At 45.8% G+C, this 22,512-nt stretch overlaps 1 protein-coding gene across 1 annotated transcript in view; it reads right to left on the bottom strand.

Annotated features, from left to right (window-relative positions):
* The window catches only part of adam19a (ADAM metallopeptidase domain 19a), a 149,450-nt gene that overhangs the window by 106,897 nt on the left and 20,041 nt on the right, over nt 1-22,512 (bottom strand). The window lies entirely within an intron of this gene.

The raw sequence follows: 22,512 nt of genomic DNA, 5'->3' as shown, positions 1-22,512 counted from the left end.
AAGCACAAAGAGGTGGGTTTGGTGATTAGTTTGAATGCTGCCGGTTTGAGTGTGAGTGTGGTGAGGGTCAGAATCACTATCATTCCACTCCACAGAAAGGACACTTGTAAACAAGATACCCAAGCATCCACTGGAGGAAACGCTCCGAGGCTCAGCCTATACTTACGGAGCAGCAGAGCAACCAAATACGGGACGGAGCCGCCGGCTCATGGTTCCTGATGCTATGGACCGCTAAGTGAAAACGTATTCCACAGTGGGGCTTTTCTTCCTTTTTCTTTTTTCCAACAGACGGCGTGAGGTGAGGAAATGGGTATATTTGCCAATGAATGAACCCTGGGAGGTTATTCTGGGCTGATGCTGGACCAATAATAACAGAGCGACCTGATTGGAGAAGTGTTTTCTAAGACGTGACTGAGGGGAGCTGGAGCAGGGAGCTGCTGTAAAATATAGATGAGTTAATAGAGAAACAGAGGAAGGGAGTGAATTGACGGCGCGGTTTTGGAAGTATTTCAGTGCTTTTGTGAGACCTCTTGAAATACACCACAAAGCCTGGACTGATGCAACATTTACATTATTTTATACAGCTAGAAAACCAATGGCGTATAGAGACCCAAAGAGCTCAACATTGAAGACATAAATTAGAAATGAATAATGAATAAAAACTGAATAAATTATCAAAATGATCTCATACATTTCTGAAACAAATGTTAGCGGCCGTGGCTCAGAGGGTAGAGAGGGCCGTCCGGCAACCGCGAGGTCGGCGGTTTGAACCTTGACTGCTACGAGTTCCTGTGCCGAAGTGTCCCTGAGCAAGACACTGAACCCCCTACCGCTCCTCAGCAGCCCACTGCTCCCAGTGGGTTAAATGCAGAAGTTACATTTCATACTGACAGTAATAACATTTTAATTTCATCCTACTAATTTTTAGGATCCAACAGTTTAGAAGCTCTTTTTCCATTGCAGCAAAAAGTATTGTTTGTCAGCTCTTTCTGGGGTTTTTAATGTCTTTGTCTGTCACTCAAGAAGATCTCTCTGTCTCGTTGACTGCCGCTTTGGTTCCCATTGTTTTATTCATTCAACCAAAGCCTGCTCGATTGCGATTGGTCAAATACTAATCGAACAACAAAAGGAAAGCAGACACTTCCAATGTCAAACTCTTGTCCCGATGCCGACAGATGTGAATGCAGAATGTCGGTTTGTAGACATCACCCTCGCTTCAAAGCACATTTGGTCTTTGGGAACGGAGACGATGTACGTGTTTATCAGCGGGGAAGCGAGATCCAATCCAAAGCGCTCACTGGAGACGCATTCCAGTGCCAGGTGTGAATTGACACACTTGTGATCAGATCACCCAAGACCCATGTTGATGCCAGGTGTAAACAGGGCCTGTGAATGAATCCAGCCTCCAACACACGGAACATCTGGACCGCTCGATTGAAGAAAGCAGATGTCTTCATAGATGTCTACACATCTTGTTCTGTCTACTAATCGTTTTTGTTCTCTCGGGTTGATGTCATTCCAAAAAGTTCTCCGCGCTTCAAAACCCGTCCAGCCAGAGACGGGAACAAGTCCAACAGCAGCTGATGCGAAAGCAGCACGAGGCGCGGTGACGTCGAAATGCGAGGAAAGCTGAAGGCAAATGAGCAGTGAAAGAAGAAGAAGAGTGAAAGGACCCGATTCAGAGAGAAAACAAACGGAGCCGTACTGGCGTGACTGCAGAGCCGCCCACACAGAGCTACGAGGACTACACGGCGGAGAAGAGACACGTCCAAAGTAAAAGCTCCCAGCGCTGTGTGTGGATGTGATGTGGAGTCTAATTGCCCTGTAATGGAGGCAGGTGTTGTGTGCTAATTAAACACACATGACCGCCCCTCACACACACACAGGCCTGGCCTTTGTCGAGCCGCTAAATGAGGGAAACTCAAATCGGTGTTTGGCTGCAGAGCTTTGGACCTGGACGTGTCAAATAAGCCTGACTGTGTTAACATCAAGGGATAAAAGGGATGAGTCATGACCGTGTGTGTGTGTGTGTGTGTGTGTGTGTGTGTGTGTGAGCGCTCGGTTTACTACACTTGTAAGAACCTTCGGCAACTGCATGTAACTCTTGAAAGAAGATCTCTTTCTCTCGGTGCTCTGCTGTCTCTGATAAGCATGTGTCTCCAGGTTAAAAGCCATTCGTTGTGGTTTTAATGGTTTTCGGTGCAGAGCTTCTCTCCAAGTACAAATGACCACACTGTTTCAGGTGTCATGTCGCATCGCCAGCTTCTCCACTAACGAGCCACTGTGGTGATGAGCAGCCATGCTGGGCTGGACGTGACAGAGCTGCGCACACACACACACACACACACACACACACACACACACACACACACACCAGAGATGATCCGTTTTTGTGATTTCCGGCTGTTTTAGTGGATCGTGAAGAACAACCGGAAACATCTGCACATTTGTGTGTGGGTACGTTTATACATTTGAGATTTGAAATCTGCTAAATGAAAAGGTTTGTTATCTGGATGAGTTGCTGCTGAATCCTGGCCTCAGTTCTTTGTGTTTGGAGTGTGAAGGCGTCAGGATGCTTCAAACTACATGCCTGTTGCATCTGGCCTGAGCCTGACAACTCTTCAGCCAACGAGCTGTCAATCATTCACACAGCGACCGCCAGCTGTGCAGATGTGAGTCCCTCTCAAGCTCCCTTTTTCCTTTGCTATTCAACTATTTCCATCACTTTTCATGTGAAGCACCGAGTGCGTCATTATGGATGCTTGGAGCAGAGGCAGTGTGAAAGTGTGAGCCCTGAGTCTTTGCGTTTGGTCCCTCTCTATGATGGCAGGCTTATTTCAAGTGCGGCCGTTCAGAGCCGCTATAACACTTTCAGACGTGGTTGGACTCCACTCTTTGTGAATGCACAAAGAACGGATTGCGGCCGCTGATAGCGCCGTGAATTATCTTCTCCGTCTCAAGGTCCGATTCACAAAAAGAAATGCACTCATGATGTTACAGCGCAGACACATCCGTTAAGTTTTGCAGCTGATTGTAGTTATCCACCTGGTAAAGTATGGGTGCTGCCTTTGCACCAAGAACACAGCGGGAAGAACGATGGAGAGAGAATAAGAAAGATGACATGTTGAGGGGCTGTAGCCGAATCAGAATTTTTTGATTCAAATCGGATACAAGGATTGGACTATTCGTCTGGCAATCGGAACATCCGTTGGCATGACTTTCAGCGCTGATTTGGACCCGGCGGGTCAGGAACGGCTGCTCGGTGTGGGAGGATCCCCGGGACGCTGGCCTCAGTGGGATTGGACAGGCCTTGTGTGAAGGTGGCCTCTCCTGCACCCCTCACCAGGAGTTCTTCCCGGTGACTGTGGACTCGCTGCCTCCTCTCTCCCTGGGGGGAGGGACTATCAACTGGGGAGGACTTTCTTCACTGCACGGTCTGCAGCGATATCGGCAACCCACCCGACTCCTCCTGAAACGCGGACCCAGTGTGCAAAGGTATTCCTCAATTTAAACGTGTCAGAGAGAAACCCTATTTGGGATTAAATATCCCAGTCTGTCAGTATGAATGCTTCAGTTATCACCAACTCTCTGAAGAAGGTAATAATTTCACTTTAACTGCATAGCATTAGCACCGATCCGAGTGAATTGGACTGATTTTGCAATGAGGCTCATTTGCATAGAAAGGGGGCAATTTGTTGCACCAAATGTCTGCACAGGAGCAAAGATTTGCTTGGCAGCGCAGTGAGGGGTGCGTTTAAAAAATGCACGGTTTCTTTTTGTCTTATTGGAGCACTTTTAGGAGCAATCCTTTTGTGAATGAAACCCTGGGGTGTCCACTGCTGATTACTTTGAGAGGCAAGGATGTGGTTCTAGCCAGGTTTTAATTGGTTCAATGAAAACTGTAAAAGGGCAAGGGTAAAATAATATTGGCCATGTTGGATGATAAATTCTATCTTTGCTCTTTTTACTTACCAAATGCTTAAGGTTCATTACCATATCTGGTTACAGTTCATTTCAAAAATAAAAAGCTGATGATGTTCTATATTCATCTCTCTGTCAATGGAAATAATGAACAAATGAACAAATTATGTCTATGTATCTTACTTTTGGTATTGGTCCTTTGAGAAAAGTATGTAATAGTAAATCTGACGTTTTAATAGTTCAATATTCACTGTTGAATCCTATAGATTAACATATGTGTAGTTTAACAATAGTTCCACTGGCGCAGTATTGTAGTGTAACACATACATCCTAACTTTCTGTGCTATATGCTAATGCTAACTCAGCGGTGCAAAGTGTAGGAAAGCGTAGGAGAGCGTAGGAGAGCGTAGGAGAGCGTAGGAGAGCGGTGCAAAGCGTAGGAGAGCGTAGGAGAGCGGTGCAAAGCGTAGGAGAGCGGTGCAAAGCGTAGGAGAGCGTAGGAGAGCGTAGGAGAGCATAGGAGAGCGGTGCAAAGCGTAGGAGAGCGGTGCAGAGCGTAGGAGAGCGTAGGAGAGCGGTGCAAAGCGTAGGAGAGCGTAGGAGAGCGTAGGAGAGCGGTGCAAAGCACAGGAGAGCGTAGGAGAGTGGTGCAAAGCGTAGGAGAGCGGTGCAAAGCGTAGGAGAGCGTAGGAGAGCGGTGCAAAGCGTAGGAGAGCGGTGCAAAGCGTAGGAGAGCGTAGGAGAGCGGTGCAAAGCGTAGGAGAGCGTAGGAGAGCGATGCAAAGCACAGGAGAGCGTAGGAGAGCGGTGCAAAGCATAGGAGAGCGTAGGAGAGCGGTGCAAAGCGTAGGAGAGCGTAGGAGAGCGATGCAAAGCGTAGGAGAGCGTAGGAGAGCGGTGCAAAGCACAGGAGAGCGTAGGAGAGCGGTGCAAAGCGTAGGAGAGCGTAGGAAAACAGTGGAAAACGGTGCAAAGCGGCGGCCATGAGCTAACTACTGGGTCACGCTCACATGCACTAACATGCCCTCAAAGCACATGTGCCCGGTCCGGCTGTGACAACAAAGCAAGCAAAAGCTTTGATTACAACACACACAGAGGGTGAGTGATAGGTAGACATTACTCCACTGGTTCTATACATTAATGCTCTGACTGTCGTATTGTGCTCCTTTTATAATGAAAGAAGTCAAAATGGTTTCTCTGCTGCAGTGACTTATCAACAGAAAAAACAATCAATGACCAAAATCAATGAAGGAAAGAAAGAACACGGCAAGGAGCCTTCCAGAATGTGGAGAGATATTTTTAGATGGAATGATGTGAAAATCTTGAAATACAACAACATCCACAAATCCAAGAAGAAGTGCTGCATAACAACTGTGAACCTTGGCAAGCAATCTGCGGCTCTTTTCTCTTTAGACTGTTGTAAATTAGCCTTCAATCAAGCTGCTGCCAAACACCAAAGCAACAAGGGATAATCACCCAAAACCTCACCCCGACCCGAAACTACTCCGATTTCAATTTCATAAGTCATAAGGAAGGAGAGAAGAATGCTAAAACAGTGTTTTTCTATGCTCATGAGGAAAAAAGAAGCACACAAAGATTTACACCCCCTCCTGAACCCTGAACCCAGATCAGATGTACGAGTGAAGCCGACGGTGGATTATAACATAAAAGCCGGTGACACGGAACGGAGAGTAAAGGAGTTCCTTCCGAAGTGGCTTTGGCTGCTCCCTGCACCGACGGCGGGCGGAGAGCTGCTGAGGTGACAAATTAAAACATGTCCTGTGTGTGTTTCTCATGAATTGCGTGATGAATTGTTACCTCGCTGCGAGCGCCGAGCGTGGCGGGGGGGGGGGGGGGACACACCTGCAGCTATGGATAATGTCATAACTACCATATCATCTTAACATGTAAGGCTCTGTCCCCCTGTGTGGGTGAAGGGTTAATGCTTTCATACGCACGAGGGATTCAAATGGAACAATGCAACTTATTTCGGTGGATACACAACACTGGAATGTTCGCAGCTCTTATTCTCAGCGCTTCAGGTGAGTGAGCGACTCTCAAACACTCCAAACAAACCGCTGCACGCGTTAAGTGACTGGCGAGAGAGATTTCACCGCACACACACACGCACACACACACACACACACACACACACACACACAGCGATACTCGTGTTCACAGGGCGGCAATTCAGGCATGAGGATGATTCTGATGGTTATGAAACTGTGACGTTGTATAACTGCGGTTATGTAACCCAGGACGCTTTAACCTCACTGGTGTCTCTGTCCATTCCCTCTACACTGTGTCACAGCTGTGCTAGAGTTCCGTGAAACGACTCACGGATTGTTATTTGTTTTCCTAGGGAGGGACTTGAGGAGCATACTCTTAATCTCGACCTTACCAGACTTACTCATTAATTTCCTGGAAATAAGTCATTCAGCATGAAAAATGCATAAAACAACGACGAAATTCTTAGTCAACTTTGACCAAAACGACAGAGTGGTGGCTCCATCCATGGCCCTCTTTGTTCTCTCCATGCTTCAACATGGCTGCACAGACAGCATGCCGCTGTTGCGCAGAGACACACAGATCTCTGTGCCGGTAAAAATCAGCGGAGAAGGCTTTTTTTTTTGCCTTTATCAGCCAATCTTGTTTTGAATAATTCTGTAATCACGAAAAGAAATCGGAGGACATCTGCGACGCTGCCGTGTGGTCCACAACCCTGCAGTGTAAAGCAACATCATGTTCACTCTGCTGGGGGCCGCGCCGCCCCATCAAGGCGTTCAAAAACCTCTAAATCTCTGGCACTCATCCACAACAGTCGCATATTTTACTGTCCTTCGGGGTTACAAAATTGTTAGATTGAGCGTGTGACTGACAGTAGCTGGGTCGCTGTAACCTGTAAATAAAACATGTTACGGCGCCGCTGTAGACGGCAGTATTAATTAAAACTGAAAACATGGCGGGATGACGTGAAACACATCTGGTGTGATTGTCAGGGGTATTTGCGTGGGTAGGAAAGGAGATCACTCCCTTTTTGAAAGCACTTTGTGAATATATGGAAGGAGTATGTTCAAGCTAAAATAAGGTGTAACTTGAAAATCAATCCCTAACAACTACAAGGCCACCAGACCTGCGTGCTTCATTATCCTTTCTTTGTTAATTCTTCTATGCTGATGAACGTCTCACCACGGTATCAAGGAAACAATGGGAAAGGCAGGTACTACAGCATCACAAATGCCTGGTGCAAGCGAGTGAGCACACACACACACACACACACACACACACACACACACTACAAAAACAAGCATTTCTGCCAAAAAGTAATAAATTACAGACTTGGCTGGTTATGAGGGCAGAGGGCCCTGACAGCTCCAGATGCAGTAAAAGAGACCTGCTTTCAAAATAGTTGGTAACTAACAACCAGCCATACCAAAATATTAATAAGAAAAACTCTGCAGACCAGCAGGATTCTTTCCTGAGAATGAAAAAGCCCCGTGAATAGTTTAAAAAAAAAATTGCAATTTTAGTTTTTGATGAAACTCATTTCCTGTCCCCCAGAAACAATAACACAGCAGCCGTGGAGTAGTTATTTAACTGTGAGGGAGCTGCACCCCCCCTCACGACACACGTGATCATCGACTGTGTTCAGCTTGACAGAACAGAGGTACGCAGGTATTCACATCTCTTATGATGTGTGTATATTCTGGGAAACCCTACTGAGGACTCTCATAGATCATACTGGCTGTGGCCGTGTTTCTACACCATACATTCATTCAGCAGTGATTGGACAGGCTGCTGGTGACTTGCTCGTCATCGTGGTGAGTTAACACCACATGTATACTACTTGCTGGAGTATGTAGATCCACTATTACGCTGTCAAAAGAACAGTGACTAAATGCAGCGCATACGCTCACGTTGTTGCAAACGTGACATTTCTTCCCACTGAGCTCTACTGAGCGCATGCCAAGGAGATTACATCATCGTGATGTTCATTGGGACGAGATGCAGAGATGTAATTGATATAACTATGCATGTGCGTATCAATCTGTGCAGTATAACACACACACACACACACAAACACACACATCAGCAGTATGATAATGTACATTCCGTGTCAATAATAAAGTGCAGGGTAAAGTGGCTTTGACAGTGTAAAAGATGAAATACATGCATTATGGAGCCCATATTGGCCAGTGGATGACCTCTAACCCCCTGTGAACACACTCAACAGTCCAACTTACTGTCACCGGCTCAGGCTTTGACAGAGTGCCATCCCAAAATGAAATACGGTGCTGTTCATATCTACGACTTCCAGCCTGCTTCCGGCTCCTCTCACCTCATTTCATCGTTATGATGGATTCTCTGACGCTTCCTTCTTTACCGTAAAACCGTTTACTAATTCACACATTCTCATATGAACGTGCTTATTCCCCAGATCAGACAATTCATTCACAAAATCACTTTCAAACAAACGGGCAGAGCAAACACCCATACTGAAGTGATATGAAGCATCAGTCTTTACCTAATCCGTTCTGTGGAAACAGGCCGGTTGTAATTACCTCCAACTCACTTTGCTCTAACGAGGGCCAGCGTTCACGTCCCGCCTTACCTTTTCTTCCTTTTTCTTCCAATTCTGCATTCTGCAGTTGAATACCAGCCACACAATACCAACGGCAATCAATTTCCTATCATACAAAAGACCTTTGGGGGCTCTCCATTTCATTTTCAAACAATGCAGTCCAAGAGCATGGCTTGAATTAAGAGTAGCACTTGGCTGTCTGCTGTGCTCTGGAGATGGAGGAGCAAATCAGTGCTGGCCAAAAAAAACGCTAAATAAGACATTTGAAAAGAGTAACAATCCTTTATATATCTGTCGAGTGCTCGCGCTGTCCGATCACTGCTTCCGGTCCTCACTGAGGACCTGGGACAAAACCCAAGCCGGTCGATATAACTGAGCCCAAATGCGACATGACAGGATTATCAGGCCGGAGCTGCAGATCCAGTGCCTGCTGGCTCCACGTGCGCTCCAAATGTTGCTCAATTTTCAGGAAAGTGGCTCGAGAGCAGAATTTGGAAGCAGGGAGGACCCTGGTGTGACAGACTGAGCTCTCTGTGCAGCTGCCCGACTTCTTGGAAAAGGGGGACATGACAGATCTCCCTTCTGCTCAGCGTCGTCTCCTTCAGGTCCTGGGAATTCACTCACTGAAGAAGTCTCCCGTCCCGTTAGCGCTGCTCCAACGCTGGACGTCAAGGCCGCTCGTAACCTGGAGCAACCTTCTCCTATACAGCACATCTCTCTACTGACGCGCTTCGGAGGAAATGTAATTAACTCCACGGGCCAAGTCAATATGTCTGGGAACCAATCGGAGTGGCTTTGCTATCAGCTCACTCAGTCATTATCAGTCAACCCTGCAACAGCAAACAGGTTTTGAAGGAAACTGCCAAATCATGTTATTCTAGCAACATCTAACTATAAAGGAGCTTCTGTTTCTGTGTGTGCGTGTGTGTGTGTGTGTGTGTGTGTGTGTGTGTGTGTGTGTGTGTGTGTGTGTGCGTGTCCTTAATATCTCTTGAGAATCGTCCATCCGATTCACACGGGTGTATTGCTGGAGACCCAAGGACACGCAGAGATGAAGTTGACGCACGACACATTCAATATTAATACACTTTGAATAAACAAGCAGTGGCCTGTGCAGCAGCGGGGGGCGGGGCTTCAGGGTCTTAAGTCGAGCATGGCTCATTGACTGCGGTTCCCTTTAGCTGCTGGATATATATTTAGGTTAAGACTGAACTCTTCCTCACTTCCTTGAAGTCAACGAGCGATGAGCGGTTATCGACCGCTCATATAATAACTGGAGCCCCGTGATCCGCTAGTCTGAAGTGGCGTCGCTCCGAACTCCCCGAACAATCTCTGGAATAAGGAAACGTTGTTGCTGAATCTAAATAGCAAGTCGCAAAAGTGTTAAACGCTTCCAATATGACATTTTTATCAATCCAATTTAAGATTATAGTTCAGTGCCTAACCTATCTATCACATTTTGGATCAGCTCCAGGTCTATTCTGATTGGCTCTGACTATCCTCGGGTCCTTTTGAAAAGGTCAACCCCGTCCCACCTCCTGCCTCCCGTTGTCTGAAATCTGCAGTGACATTTGCAAGAACCACCAACGTTCCCAAACCTCAACGGAGGGCTTTGCATTTGAAACAGAACCAGACGTAAATGCTTTAGGTGCCAGGAGCCCACATTGCTTTGCATATATTTGCATATATATGTTTAATATGAATAGTTTGGGTTGGCAGTGAACAGTTTTCAGACACATTCAATGTGAGCAAGTTCACATTTTGTTGATAAAACACAATCCAGGCTTAAATTTGCTTTGCATTGAACTATTTCTTCGGGTTTCCCTCGTGACACAAAGCTCATCCAAAAGTCCGTGTGGACGAAGAGGAGCGTGTCGGAGGAAACAGAAGACGCTTCTTTATACATTTGTCAGCGTTTAATGTGCTGCCTGTTGTTTGCTGGGCAGCCAGCAGCCTTATCTTGAAGGACAAGATGGACAGTACAGGAAGGTGCTAATCCCGAGGACAGTGATCTGATTTCTGCTAGTTGTCATGGTGAATCTAACAAAGAAGTGCTTTTTAAATGAGTGTTTGGCATTCTGGTGTGCTGGTGTCATACTCCGTGTCTGTTATGAGTCACGGTTGTGTGCGCAGTGGCATCTGCTTAAAAAAAAGGCACACTGCTCACTATTCAAACAAAAAAAAAAAAGTGCTTTGAAAACAAGTCATATCCCATTTGTGCTCCTTGAAATATCCCTAAACCCCAGCAGACTGACATCTCACTGCTCATTGTGGAAGACGTCTCTGTATTCTAAAGAGAGCCTGATCAAAGGAGCCTCTCCTATTGGAACAGCACAGCTGTAGACTCTCCCTCCATGGCGTTCAGAAAGCCGACCCCGCTGCGATCAAACCAACGCTCCCGACGGATCCATCCACGCTCTCTTTCACTGCCGTGGTACATCTGTTAACGTCTCTCTCCCCTACCTTGCTCCACCCAAAACACTTCATTATATATAAACTGTAAATCCTTTTATCCTCTGAGCTGGCTTCACTTTCCGATTTGAATGACAGGAACATGAGCACCAGCTAAATAAATAGCTGTGATTGCGTTTAAAAGCTTAGTTTAAGACCTTGAAGGCGTTCTTTATACTTTTTGCCGTGCTATATTTAGACGCACCGAACACATCTTTCTTCCTGATCATGTCGTTGGATATATTTAGCTTCAAATAACAGCTTACACTGCTGACTGAGTTTGAGCACAATGGCGATCGGACCCAATTCATTGCGAAAGACGCGATCCACGATGGGGTCCGGTCCCCCCGTGGAACCTTCCACATGTGGACTGGAGGACAATCGTTCCATTAGTGGACGATCCGCTCTACTTCCTGAGCCACAGGCACCAATTCTGAATGAGGTCCACTTACTAGCTTGTTCCAGAGCTTTTGATCGTGTGACATGGTCTTCATCAGCAGACGACGTTCTCTCAGTTGTACGTCGGAACTTTTTGTGAATGCTTCTAGGACTTTTGTTAAGTTGACCTAGAAGCTGAACCGTGCTATATCTTCTAAATGAAACTAGCAGTTGGAGGTTATATATTCTGTATATCTTTTGTAGATCCCTTATTATGAATGCAGTTATATGTGATAAAGTGTGTGTTCAGTCTTCATTATGCTACTAAATCTACCTGGACCTTTGTTGAGGAGATTTTAGTTTAATGTAATGTTGACAGGATGATTAATAAATGATTATGTAACCGTCTAGAGAGGCGTTCGCAAATGTTCTCATGTAAATGCTGTTGCACTGAAGGAAACAGGCCACCAATTGATAATGTGTTGTCTCATAAAGGACGGGGAAGGTTCTATTGATTCATTTAGACTGCACACTCGGGAAGAGTCGCGGTATGATTACAACAGTCAATCTTATATGTCTCCTGACTGAGATCATTTCTAGAGAATGAAATTAGAGCTGAATGAAACTATTCATCAGGTTGCTTGAGTTCCCCCCTCAGAAGCCCTCCGGACCCAATCGAGTCCCTGATCTCTTTAAGAGCATCTCTTCTGAGAATCAGACCCACGAGCCCTCCAGCAAGACGTGAACAAGCACCGGGGATTTAGAAGATATCATCTCCATGTTTAAAACAACATTAGAGGAGGAGGATTTTGGGATGCGGCACAGGAAGCCGTGTTGTTCCTTATGACTCATGACCAGAACGAAGGCTGTTAAGAAGGATTCGATCTTCTTATGCACCGTTGATCTGATAAACAGGCGCTGATAGATGTGCTGGATGACAGTAAAGAGAGTCAAAGGGACTGCTGTCACATTTACTGAGGACTGAGATTCACTTTCCCAGAAAAGGTTATTGATCCAGCATATTGGCGTATCACGATCATTATCAGTTTACCCACACTAAACCATAAATCAAGAATCTGTGAATGTATATATTAACAATTTCCACAATACACAGCAGAGCATTTTGAGCCTCAGTAAGATATCTTGAGTACCTGGACCTTCGTGGTCTCTGGATGACCCCTGACCTTTCATCTACTGCCACCATGAGGCAGATACTTTCACTGGAAGCGTAGATCAGATCACATTCAACTTAAGGATTCGGCTTGCTAGAAACAATCCGGATTGTATGACGTGTCGTCTAAAAAGGTCATATCATGTTCAATTTCTCACGTTTATAACAAACCAAATTTCATGAAACTCTGTTCACCAGTTACAGTCAGTTAGAGAAGTCTATCTCTGAAGACACTAGGTGTTCACTAGCTCCACTGTGTACGATCAGACAGGTTGGGTCGGAGTCTTGTGATTGGTTGGTTGGTTGGCCCTGCGATGTTTCTGCTTCTATTCACAGCACAGCCACATGTCAGCTTCTAGAGCTTTTCAGACACGACTGTTAGAAAAAGTTCATTGGTAAAAGCAAACCGAGGACTTTATAAAGATGGCAAACTGCTTTTAAAAGCTTTGTTTCAACTGCATAATGCATTTCATTCTTTACAATTAATTCATTCTTTATGAATATAAGAATGAAGTTTACACTCTTTTTTTATTCTTGCTTCTTCAGTGTATTTCGTGGTGCGCCCTCTGGAGTTCTGCAGAGTACGATGAACGGCCCGTTGAGCATAACAGTGCGCGGTAATTAAAAACTGCAGCCTGTAGGAGCAGAACGTTGAGACTTAGGTTGAAAAGTAAACTGACAGCTTCATTTGTGCATCTGGCCACCGGTGTCATGTGTTGGAGTCCAGATGGAGGTTTAGTGGAGACGCTTTGCCAATTCACTGCTCGACAACAGCCAATGTGTAGAAGGAACCAGATGCACGCTGGGGACGAGCAGATCCAGCATCGCTTAACGCCTCATTGTCAATCAGGAACCAAAACAAACAAGTTTCAGCGCAGCTGTGTCGTCCGAAGGCCACTGGGGGTCAGTTCCATTTGGATTCATTAAATGCAGTGTGTCCACGCAATACAAATGTAAGACTCGGAGAGACAGTCTCAGGGACATTCACTCTGTAATCACGCCGAGGAACAGAGAGCAGCAGTCGTACATCGGTACTGCGATCGTCTGTGGATCGACTGTGCATCTTTCATCCCAGGAGATCGCCGCTGTGCTGCGTTAGTGTTTGGATCAGCTGTCAATCAAAGCGTGCAGGCAGTACTGTGATGCCTTTCATCTTCTGAGTGTGTTTTGTCAGTGGCACACTCTTCTCTTAAATAGGCCTTTCTGATGGCGGACATTTTGCTTTGTCACCGTGAGGAGAAGGCCGGTACTCGAATAGCATATGGGATTGTTACGTTTTGAATTGGAAATATGGTTTCATATATAACAAAAGAGGTTCTGCTTGTACGAGAACATGTTTACACACCACCTCACCTGTCACCCAAAGCTGATGGTCATTCAAAAGGTGTTTCTAGTCTCTGCTCTCTGATCATGTTACATTGTAAACTCTGTCAGTGTTTACACCAACAGGAGGAGAACAACAGTTGTGTTCAGCTCCATTGTGATGCCTTCAGGCTCTGTTCAGTGAACACGAGCATTGGGCGAAGGTAAATTATTATGACCTGTTTACTCTAAGCAGCTTATATTACATCATTAAAACGACTAATGACAAGATTAAATAAAAATGCAATCTTTTTCCTGATCATTTGAATTGTGTGTTTTCATAAAGACTACAAATGACTTTAACGAAATGAAGGATAACATTTACAATGTTTGGTGGTTTACACTGAGTCAGAGCGGTTGAAAATATTTTTGGGACGGTGGCAAAGATTCTGGATCCTTGTAGACCAGCTGCTATAACAAAACAACAAAGTGACCCGTACCTGTTAATATAGATCATCAACGATCGGCAATCAGTATCTGTGATACGATCCCAACCGCGAGCTTTATGATCCGTGTCACCAGAGTTCATACGGAATATTGATCAGTGCAGCTTTAAGGTTCAGTTTAAGTTTAGAAACAGCTCATTAAGCCCCCCCCCCCCTCAGGTCAGTACTATGACAAAGAATGTACTTAAAGCCAGTAATGTGGAACATCATGAAACAGACCTTCAGCATGCATTTTAAACTGGATATTGTGCGAGCGAATTAACCTTTTACTGCAGAGCTGTGGCTATTCATAATAGGACGCTCATACAACTTGATATTTCCTCTGGCAATATTGGATACTTCCATACAGCGTGAATGCATTCACAAAAATAATGTATCTGCTGCGTTATTCAATCTGAAGCGGGGTGACGAGCTGTGTTCAAGGTTCGTCAAACATCGGGACAATATCTGGATTCAAAAACACAAAAAGACCCTGACGCATGACCTGTGATGACCCTGAGAGGAAGAGGGGGGGGGGTACAAAGTGACGAGGGCTCGAGGTTGACACTTCCATGCCTCTGCTTTTCTCTATGGAGCCGGCTCTCTGCGCACGGGGACGTTGTCATGTTGAAACAGGAAATGACAGAAATGGCAGAACATACATAAAACATCATTATATATGCTGTAGGGGCCTCGACAGAACCCAAAGCCCACAGAGATTCATGGACGGTTCTGTTTGCATCAATAAAACACTGGTTCACTCAAATCACAACAAATCTGTAATTACTGCATTACTCTGGATAATCCGCAGAACGTGCCGTCACTGGGTTCACAGCAGCGATCTTCAGATTTGATCACCGCAAATGAAACCAATTCATCTCCATTGAGCGTCGGGGGAGACGAACATCTCACAGCCTGGACTAATATTTAATAATTAAAGCGACCCTTTAATGCATGAACATACTGAGCAAAAAGAGGATGTTGCTGATGAAACATGAGAGAAACGAGTTTCTGCTGACTTCTGCGATCTGTGAGTCTTCTCACACCGTCGTAAACGTTGTGACAGCAGATGTCTGTACTTTCAGACAGGAAGCACATCTGCTGGCTGTTTGTGGCTGATAAACACTGACAGAAATATTGCGGCAGTCAAATTCATGTAAACAAAGCAATTTCAAATCTCGCTTCAGGTTGTATGCGAACGCGTCGGGAGTCCCCATGCAGGCCTGGAGCTTCCATTGAGGTCAGCTCCTCCGCATTCTTTCTGGCTCTTTTTGTTTTTTTGAGCAGCAGAGGGGAGTTTATAGTCTATTGTTCAAAAATGCAAATGTTTTATCACTGGCAGGGTGGAGATTTATTATCTTGTAAAATGAAAAGACAATGCTTTACTTTATGGGTCTGTAGTTTCCTAATCATTTCTAGATCGTTTAATCCTCGCTGCAGGGAAATAGGAAGAGGAGTTTAGTTAGTTGTGTTGAGTTTATAATAACGAGTTCGGAGGAATTTCTCTCCTTCATTTAATTCATATTTGCAGGAAATATAATTGAGCGTGTGGATTAGGGTGTGGGGGGGAGGGGGGCACTTTGACCACACAGAGTTGCAGATGTAGATGTAGTCCCTTTATGCTGCAGAAGAAAAGTCAAGAACAGGAGCACACTCGCTCATGTTCATGGGAGCTACCGGTTGCCGTTTCACCACCAATCCAGCCTCGGTCCCATGTGACGTATAACTGCTTTGGCAGACGCTTTACTCTCATGAAAGAAGCTTAAAACTAAACGTGTACAAAGATATCAGCGCTAAGAATCAATTCAGAGCCGAGCCGTGGCACACAGCGGTGGGAAGGAGGGTGTGGCAAGAATACAGATAGCGGCTTATAGCTGACTTCGCCCAATGCACACACAGGCAGAAAGGCAGGCGAGCGTACAAATGCCAGATGTACACAAAGGAAGCAGGGGGGGGGGGGGGGCAGAGAACAGACTGTTTCTGTCAGGACAAAGAGACGAGCCGCATCCACGACGAGCAAACATGTCATTTGGGTCTGTCTACATGTTGATAAGCCCGCTTTTGTTTTCACGACAGCATGTTTGTACATTGGGAAGATAAAAAAACAAGCAAGTGTCAGTCTCTCTTTGCAGCCTGAATACAGATTTGCCGAATGAGATTCAATGGAAAGAAAGGAGCAAAAAAACATTGATAAATATCTTAAAAGGTTATATTTGTTCAATCGTTCTGGAACAAAAGCACTTTCTCCTCTCGGCGCTCCGCCTCAGTGAGCTGTGGGCTGGCTGTCCAGAAACACAGCAGCACCGTGGAGACGTTTGGGACACGTGTCTCTTCCCTTCAGCCCAGCACCACGGAGTCTCTGTGACACCGGTTCACAGGACGGCACTGCTGAGACAGCTCCGGTTCCGTCTTTGTTCGAAGAAAGAAAAGGCGGGTAGGGGAGGCGGGGACGCTGTAACTTCTGCTGAGTTCGTAGAGCGGCGTTGTCTGCGCCGCCACCAGCACAATAAAGCGTTTGATCTTCTTCACAAAAACGCTTTCATTAACGGTTACAAACCACTCAGCGAGGGAAAGCAATCTTCAGCCCAACATCACAGAGTGATTCACTTCAGCGAGGCCAGGCGCCGGTGCTGATGGACGGTGCGGCTCCACCGTTTACCTGCTGATCGTTGCGACGGCGGATGAAGCGACGGCCGCTCTGATAACCCGCCGGAGGTGTAAAAACCTTCCTCAGAGTATTCTAAAGTGCTGCGTAGTGTTTTGGGTGGATGCTCGTACATGTATTCCCTGGATTGTATTTCAGTATCTCACCGGTATCTAGTGGTGGATCATAAAACTCACGGTTCGGATCACGGATCACGGATCGGATCAGCACAAAAGAAAAACGGGAGCAAATATAACTTTCAGATCCCTGATCACAATTCTTTTTGCCGCTGATACAATCGCCGATCATTGATGATCCACACTGGCAGATACTGATCCCTTTGTTGTTTGATTACAGCAGCTGGTCCGACATAAGCCAGAAAAGGCCGCTCTAGATTCCACATCCATGACGGCTTAGTGGTAAATAGCACAACGATGAGTCATGTCGACACACTTCCAAGTTACACCAGTAATTCAACACTTATTTGGTCATGAAAACGGAGAAAGGAAAAGTGATGCCTGAATGGAAACATCAAACTATGTACAGATACAGAGCACAGACGAACACATGTCTGCTAGAAAAGACATGGCTGTGTCTCAGCAACTCCCAATGGACCACTTCTATCACAATAGATGGTTATTAAAGAGCTAATAAAAGACGACCATCTGGTCATCAGAGAAGAGATCTAGGGTTTACGGAACGAGTTGACATAAATAATGATCTGATTTCATGTGGTGGGGTTCACCATCTTAGTCCCCTAATCACTCAGACCACCAACCATCAACTGATGGTTTACTTCATCACAACCGCTTCAAAAGATGCAGAGCAGCTGGATGAGTGATTATCGTGTCGAGGGGACGCTTCGGCCGCGATGGACACGTCTCTGAACTTACCTCAACTCTTTTGCATAGAGTAAGGTACAGCGAGTACATAATGTCATAAACAGGATGTCATAAACAGGATGCAGCTTCACTTCACAGCCACGTATTTAGAAAGAATGTCTTCGAATGTTATTCATTCTGCATGAGGCAAGACTCCATTTGGCTTAACAACAAAGTGCACTGTGATGAGTTGTGGCCAAAAACATAAATATTGTAAATAATAAATATAGGTTAAAAATCCAAAGCTATTAGAAGAGACACAATGTGCCAAATAAATATCTGCTGAAAGAAATAATAAAGATGCAGAAATGCTCACACAGAAACACTTTGCTTTACTTATGAAATCCATCCAGCTTCACTTGACAGCTCAAAGTGCATAGAAGCCTCCCTCACATGCTTCAAGTGCAGAAATGACGAGGACCTTTTCTCAAATCTATCAATAATATGTGACCAGGTCAGTATTATGGAACAATCCACAGATTAATCCAGAAGCTTTGCATACATCCATTGTGTTTTATAGGGCTGGATGCAGGCCAGGGATTGCTATCAAAATCCTGATAATTGATTGGTGAACTGATCAATATCTAATGTCTAATGGAAGCCTTTAGCTTTAATTGATTCAAAGGAAACAACTTATTTCTCAGATTTGAATTAGCTGGGCTTCAATGGGCAGCTTTCTGAGACCGTATCAGGTGAATCCTAGTGGGTATCATCAGTGTGACTGTGTAATGTGCATGCAAATGCTCCATTGCATAAATGCTATTGTAGGCGCACACACACACACACACACACACACACACACACACACACACACACACTCAGCGTCTGTACCAGGTGTGGATCCATGTGTGTGCACTTCCTAATCTCCGGGGTGAATGTCATCTCCATCTCCAGCGCGCTCGCGAGGTGAGAGATGATCTAATCACCAGGGAGACGGAAAGTAGAGGTGTGTGTGTGTGTGTGTGTGTGTGTGTGTGTGTGTGGGGGGGGGGGGGGGGGGCAGAGCTCTGAGCACACAGAGAGATGAAAAACGAGGCGGAGGAGGACAGAGGCGGCGGCCAGCCTTTGAACTCCCCCGACAAATAATTGAAGGACAAGAGACGGAGTATAAAGCTACAACAACAAATGGTGATGGACGGAGCCTCTGACACCGAGCAGCTTCTCTGTGTGTGAACAGAACGAGAGGAGGTGAGAGTGAGGAAGAAGGGGGACAGATGTCCACGTAATGACTCTGTCACACCTTTTTGATGGTTTCCTTTCTGGACATGCAATTAGTAAGATCAACCCCCCCCCCACTGCTCAAAGAATCCATGAGCAATCACAGTGACGTGGCACATAACCTCCACGGTGGGACCGCTCTCACATTTCAGGCCGTGTAGTCGGGCAGATGATGAGACCTGCATCCAGCAGACCGTCCGCTCTGTGGACGCACTATTCAGGTTACAGAAATGTGTCACTGTAGGCCGACCGTAGCGATCTCTGTCACACACACACACACACACACACACACACACACACACACACACACATGTTGCATAGCTACAAAACGTGCAATAATCACAATAACTATACATTACAGTGATAGCTCTTGAATATGAAATGAGCTCATATATATACGGGTAGGCCTATAAAACAATGAATGAGTAAATAGACTGCAGTCGACGTCCAGGTATAAAATAAACGACCTGCTTTGTTGAGGCTTCCTGTCTGTCAATCTCCTCCGCCGGGTTTCAGCACCCAGGACAGTGCTGCACCGACACACACACACACACACACACACACACACACACACACACACACACACACACACACACACACAACACTATTCCCCTGAGAATAACTCAGAATAATTCATGTTCATGCACAGTGAATAACGTGAAATTTGATTCCTTATTTCATGGGCTATTTGGGATTTTTAGGGTAGTGCGAAAAAAAGAAAACGATGCATTCAAATACTGAAGCGTTTGGATCACTGGCCTGAACGATTATCGGCCATGATATTCAGTATTTTTACGATTAACTGAATTTTCATATATATGATTGCCACTCTGTAGTCTCACTCATGTCCCACCCACAGCACTACCTGACCGGTTACAGTTGACGGGTGGCAGCCTATCACTACTGAAGAACGCTGAGGTAGGGGCGGCAGAGGGGGGGGGGGGCTGCTCTGGTGAGAGGGGCTGCTCTGCCTCATACGTTTCTGTACTGCTTCCAGCCCGTGAGGTGTCTCTCCTGTACCGATGCTAATCCTCCTCTAACGCTGACACCGGACCGCCGGGCAGCGATACCCGCTCGTTAGCGTGCCAGTTAGCGCCGGCGCTGCTACGCAGATGAAAGCGTGGGTCTGAATCATTCTGTGTGGTTAGTTTTCTCAGCAGGGCTCCACTTCCCCATCATCATGAGCATTAAGATGCACAAGAGGCAGTCAGACGCCTACAGCGATCACCGTCAATTACACGGCGCCCGTTGGGGGAGCCGGCCGGAGCCTGTCGGAGGAAGACGAGGATGAACTGACAAAGGCCTGGTGTGCTGCCATAGCTACACGCTCTCAGGTTTGTGCTCCGACCCATAGCTGCAGTCATTTCACTGTCGCCTTAGCGGGCCGGTGTGTTGGATTTAGGGGGATCTATTGGTAATAATATTCATTATTACCTTAAAATGAGCCCTTCATATCTACATAGGGAGCAGGTCCACTTCACAGAGTTCGCCGTGTTGCACCGCCATGTTTCTGGAGAAAGGCCGTTATTCAAACTTAAAACCAGGACAAACACGTTCCCCCTGTCAGTGCTCCTTCAGAAGCTCTCCCCCCCCAAAAAAAACCCATGGAGCACCAGGAGCCCACCAACTACTGAGCTATACGGTGGAATCTGGAGCAGCTACTGCCCATAGTAGCCTCAATGTATAGATAATAGAACATGAGCACACAAACACAGGAGTACAAACTACAGCACTGCACAAACCTTCCCAAGAGATCAACAGCTCATTCAGCCTCCTCTGCCTCTGATTGGCTTCTTACTAGGAATGCAGGTCAGGTCAGAAGGGTTATAGCAGAAGGGTTGAGGGTGGATGAAGTAATACATCATTAATGGAGGAAAATATTCATTACAATCATGAAAATGGGAACGTAGCAGCAAGCAGAGCTGAGAGATGCTGAGCACATTTACGCATTAAGAGCAGCAGCGTCACTAGAAGTTCATTTTCCTCTGTCAGCTTCATTACTACAGTTAGTTTTGCAGCTGAAATGTCTCATGATAGGAGATACGACACATTTGTCATAAAGTGTAACGGATTAGAATCACAGACTCCACCTCTAAAGTGTGGCCCTAGAAGCCACACCAGTCATTTTAAAATATTTACCTGGTATCAACAAGCACCCAAATGTAAGTACTGCATATCTATAATATATATATATATATATATATATATATATATATATATATATATATATATATATATATATATATATATATATATATATATATATACTTCCAGCTGGAGTTTTTCGTAAATGTCCTGTTGTTAATCTTTTTGGAATATGCTGTGCTAAGTTAAAACCGTCTGTTCTTTTGACTGCTGGTGCAACACTGGCGAGGAACTGCTTTCCTCCTCATCATTTTTCTAAAGGGCACGGAGTGTTTAATGTGCTTGTCCTCCCACTTGTGCGCGCATGTGCATGTAGAGTGTGTGTGTGTGTGTGTGTGTGTGTGTGTGTGTGTGTGTGTGTGTGTGTGTGTGTGTGTGTGTGTGGACCACTGAGGAGGTTGTGGATGATGAGACGGTCTGTGGGCTGAAAATGAGGTCGGTAAAAAGCCTCCATATAAATAATAACACCCCAGAGTCAAGTGTCCCCCTCAGGATTGCAGCATGCGGAACCAGAACCAGACATCGTTGGTCTATCCGTGGACCCAGACAGCGACTAACTGAGTCGCTCCACCGCGGTGCGCAGGCATTCTCTAGCACCTGTTCCTCAGGGCGCTCCAGATAAAAACACACGTCATGTGACGAGGACCAACCAATCAGAGCTAGTAGATATCTCTTCTTTTCCATAAATAAACAAAGGAGAAGTTGATCATTTTAGTACAGGACTACCCTATCTCTCTGTCCCACAGAACACGTGACGTACATGGACGTCTCAACACCCGGTTGAAAGGTCAGCCAGTCACAGACAGATCCAGCATCACAGCTACTGTGAGGGATTTATGGAGCAGGAAGTCCATTTCTCTTTGTTAAGTTTAGTCAGTGAGACTTACTGCTAAAATCACCGTCATCATCATCATCGACCATCACGGCGTGCAGGTTTTGGTTGCTTAGTAACAGTAGCACAACCCTCCCAAGCATCTCGGATAAACGGATGAAAGCGGCACGACTGGCGTTTTCCACGCGTTTTTAAATGCAGCACGTGAACGGAAGAAGTTGTGAGCGATGGTGTAATTACTTCGTTATATTACGTTTAGACATACAGAGTATGGATGAACCCTTTAGACCTTTTTGCCCCCCGTGGCATTTCCACAACGGCATGTTAGGTCCAGTCACCAGTGAGGCTGTAGCAATAGGAAACATGACCGTGTTGCCAGCTTTGAACAACACCTTTATCTCGATATGTGTAATAAGCACCGCTAGCTCTCGGGGCCACTCTGCCTGTTACTAGCCAGATATATGGGCGTAATCATGAACAGTTAAAGCGACCGGCCACAGTC

Source organism: Cebidichthys violaceus, unplaced genomic scaffold (assembly GCF_023349555.1).
Source record: "Cebidichthys violaceus isolate CVI_PGR_0920_01 unplaced genomic scaffold, fCebVio1.0.p SCAF_19, whole genome shotgun sequence".
Taxonomy (NCBI): Eukaryota; Metazoa; Chordata; class Actinopteri; order Perciformes; family Stichaeidae; genus Cebidichthys; species Cebidichthys violaceus.
Note: the sequence above shows the minus strand (reverse complement) of the source record. Positions and strands in the feature narration are given on the sequence as shown.